This window comes from Equus caballus, chromosome 3 (genome assembly GCF_041296265.1).
Source record: "Equus caballus isolate H_3958 breed thoroughbred chromosome 3, TB-T2T, whole genome shotgun sequence".
Taxonomy (NCBI): Eukaryota; Metazoa; Chordata; class Mammalia; order Perissodactyla; family Equidae; genus Equus; species Equus caballus.
This window is the reverse complement of record NC_091686.1, coordinates 4,951,250-4,955,338: the sequence shown is the minus strand read 5'-3', so window position 1 is coordinate 4,955,338 and position 4,089 is coordinate 4,951,250. Positions and strand designations below refer to the sequence as shown.

At 41.7% G+C, this 4,089-nt stretch overlaps 1 long non-coding RNA gene across 1 annotated transcript in view; it reads left to right on the top strand.

The window, feature by feature from the left end:
* LOC138923559 (uncharacterized) overlaps window positions 1–4,089 on the top strand; it is a 45,992-nt gene that overhangs the window by 2,581 nt on the left and 39,322 nt on the right. The gene's annotated exons all lie outside the window — the stretch shown is intronic.

Sequence of the window (4,089 nt, the reverse complement as noted above, 5' to 3'; positions counted from 1 at the left end):
ATTTCAAAACACCAAACCACAGTTCGACATGGGCACTGACCACTCGGGTTGATGCCAGCCGTAGCAAGAAGTGCCACCTAATGGTCTGTCCCAGTGCAGTGTGTGCTCTGCTAATGACCCCTTGACCACCCACCCCGACTCTCATCCGTTTTGTTCCCTTTCCCATTGTTCTTGGTTTGGCATGTAACTTTCCTGAGAGTGTCGTATGCTTTTATGTAGGTACTCGGTGAATTTGGAGTATTCTTGGGACAGTTTTTATATAAATGGTACCAAAGTGTAGTTATTTTAAAACTTACTTCTTTTTAGTAGATCTCTTGGTGCTAATACCCATAGATCTACTTCATTTCTTTTAGCTGCTGCACCATATGACGTAGTATAGGTATTCTTAAACACTTATAAGAACATTTTTAAATGAATGCAGATGTTATTAATAAAACACTAGTTCATTTAAATTGTCACTACATTCGGTATCAATGTTAGCATATGGAAGCAAAAATGTAGCAGCAACCATGGGGCTCTGAGAAATATTTCCTGGTAAAAATAAATGCAGAATATAAAACAAAACAAAAAAATGTGTATTTTCGTATATTTGCCTGCTTGGGCAAAAAAAAAGTCTTTGGAAGGATCCAGAAAGCAAAGCTGGAAACTGGTTGAGTCATAGTCTTTAAGGAAGGCACTAGGGGATGGGGATGGGTAGAAGACAATTGTTTAGTTGATTTACTATTTTGAATCACGTAACTCTATTATTTGTTTAAAAGAGTAAAATAAAATAATCACAAAAGCAGAAGGAAGTGTCTCAGTGGTCGACGTGGGGATCCCCTGGCCAGGCCTGTGACCTCTAACAATTGTTCTCGTATCAGACCAAATAATTGAGTACTTAAATTACTATCAACAACCTCTGGGGAGGTCTGGGGATAGATTGAAAATCTTTTCTTGAAACAGCTAAATATAAAACATAGATCCACTAAATTAAAATCATTTCATTGAAACTTAAACAAATATTCCCCGGGGGACCCAGCCCAGAAAACAACAGCTGCTGTTCCTTGGGGCCCTCCCCCTCCCAGCTTGTGTGTGACCTGTGAATCCCAGGGGTCATCTGCTCAGATCCACCTCCTCCAGCCCGTCTGGCTTGTGAGTGGCAGGGGATGGGGGAGCAGCTGTTCCTGAGAGGCGATAGGCCCAGATGCCAAGGTTGGGACCTCTGGCCTCAGTCCCCCAGCCCCTTCCCAGACAGCGGGGTTGAGGAAGAAGGAACCGTTGTCTCTTCCTTCATCTCAGGGCCTGTAAGGATCCCCAGAAAATCTCCCGGCTGTGATGAGAGATTTCTAAGTGTCCTTCTCATCAAATGGAATATGTCCGTACCAGCAGCTAGATTCCTCTTTTTATCTTGTATCGTAATAACAAATATTTCTTTCTTACTTACTGTGTAACCAGCAGTTTGCTAAGGGGAGGATTATTAAATTATTATTAAGATATATGCTGGCATTATAGCCATTTAGCAGACGAGGAAGCTCAAAGAGGTAAAAACATTGATCACCCAGCTCCTGCGGGTTGAGTTGGGGTCTGAACTCCAGGGCTAGTGCTTCCACCCACCCTATAGTCTGACCTTTCCTTGTGCTCCAAGGCTTGCCCTCATGTTTAGATATAATAATAAATACTCCTATTCACCCAGTGAGAGATGAGATGCCCCAGAAATCCTGCATTGGGACCTGCCGGATGTAAGACTTAACCTCTGAAATGATTGGCTTGAGTCAGTAGTAACCATGCCGTCAGGACCAAGAACTATGCTTAGAGTCTTCTCTGTGCAGGGCACTGGAAAGGATAAAGAAATCTAATAATAGCCAGTTATGCACTGAGTACTTGATGCCAGGCCCTGTTCTAAGATCTCCACGTATCACATTTACTCACAGTAATCGTATGGGAAGAGATTTATTGTTTCTCTCATTTTCCAGGTGAGGAACCTGAGGCCTAGAGAAATTCAGAGTCCCACAGGTGATAAGTGGTGGGACTGGGATTCAAGTCTCTTCTTACATCATACGTATATCATGGGCTATATAACATCAACATGACTTATCACTGGTGATATTAATGTTGACCATTTTGTTAAGGCAGTATCTGCCAGGTTTCTCCACTATAAAGTTATTGTTTTTCCCTTTCCATAGTTTATTCTTTGGCAGTAAGTCACTAAATCCAGCCCACACTCAAAGGGAGAGGAATTAAGCTCCCCTCCTGGGTAGGGAGTATCTACGTATCTAACTCAGAGATCTTCAACAAGGAAGATTTCTCCCTGTTATTCTATGTAAGCATTTATTTATATCTATATGGACTCATGCATCCCTATTTTGTACTTTGTGTTATAATCTAATACTAAGTACTTATTTTGTTGTTCAAGTTTCTCCAGCTTGGGCCATTGAGAGCTCTTTCAGGTTGGCTCTTATGTCCCCTTGACATGGACATGCTTTTTCGAGTACTTCCTTACTTTTTGTCGCTACAAGATGGTGAAACTCATCTTGCATTTTTTATGCTCCATGCCTAGGGTCAACTGTTTCTTTGAGAAGCCTTGATTCTTTCTAATGAAGAATGGTATTTAGAAACCAAGATCTGGCCCCGGGTGTGTTCATTGTTAACTGGCATGTCACTGCTTCTGAGTGTTGTCAGTGGACAGAGCTAGGAAATATATGTATGTACACTAACCAATGTATACACCTCTCTATAATTATTTCTGTATCTGTCTACCTATATATGAATTACATGACCATGAGTTTGTCCCTTTGTCTCTAATTCAGCACCACAGATTTAATTCTAGCTTTCCTCACTTGATTGTTTGCCAATTTCTTTCTCTGGCAGTGAGAAACCTGGCTCCCATTATCTACATTTATTTACATATTTGCTCAACCGTCATATCCATGCAGCTTCAGACTCATTAGCCCATGCCCCTGAGAGAAATAAACTGCTAACTAGAGTGCAACAATTATATACAGTTCTTTTTTTCCTTTAGCCTTACAATTTCTAGTCAAAATACCATTTTCCGTAGTTACTTAGGTCAACACTATACTCTTTTAGGCCAAACTGGGAAGCAGGTACATTCGCACTGTTCACTGATATTTTAATTTCTCTTCTTTTGGGCATATGAGGGGTTAGAACTTCCTTGCCATCACCCGGTTAGGTAAGGACACGTTACTTGTTTTGTCCAATGAAATATAAGAGAAGATGACAAGCGTTGCCTGCAGGAAGAAGAATTTGATTGATTGGTCCATCCCTCTCTTCCCCTGTCTTGGCAACTGTGGAAGCGTAAGTTGCTGTAGAAGTATGAGCTGCCTCATTACATGGAAGAGAGCAGCCTGGGAGAATCATCTAGACCCAAAGTGGGTTTTATGTGAGAATTAAACATTTATTAATTTAAGCTCCAGAGATTTTGGAGTTGTTTGTTACCGCAGCATGACTGTGATCTAGCCTGATACATAAACAAACATAATAATTAAGAATGATAAAATATAAAGAAGTAAACTCCAGCATGTCCTACGGGGAAAATTAGTGGTATAGATAAATGCTACGAATAGTGGTTCTTAAAGCTATTTATGTTCACCAATCCATTTGGAGATCTAATGAAAGGCATCTACTATCTTCTTCCTCAAATGCAAAAGTTACGTATACACAAGGTTTCACATTCTGTTTCAGCCAGGTACATGAGCTCCCTGCAGCCTGTCTAGGGCACATGGCCCATCTCATGTGGGCAGCTGCGATTCATCTTCCCTGACAGCTGCCATGTGGGGATGTGGGTTCAGTGTTGAGGGCACAGATCTTTGGTATTAAGGTTCGGGTTGACCCCTGCAGGTGGAGTCAGTCTGAGAGAGTTTCTTGGAAGAGGTGCTGTTCAGGCTGAACCTTAAAGCAAAGGCAGAGAGAATGGGAACCAGATTTCAGGCGGAGGTCATATAGACAGGAAGTGGCAGAAGAGCTCCTTGAACTCAGGGCTATCTTACTCCAGACCCCACCATTTCAACCTCTGTGTAAGGGCTTTTCACTCTTTCAGGAAGGCAAGCAGGAAACCTAACCCTGATTGGATGTGTTGAGCAAAGCTTTGAAGAC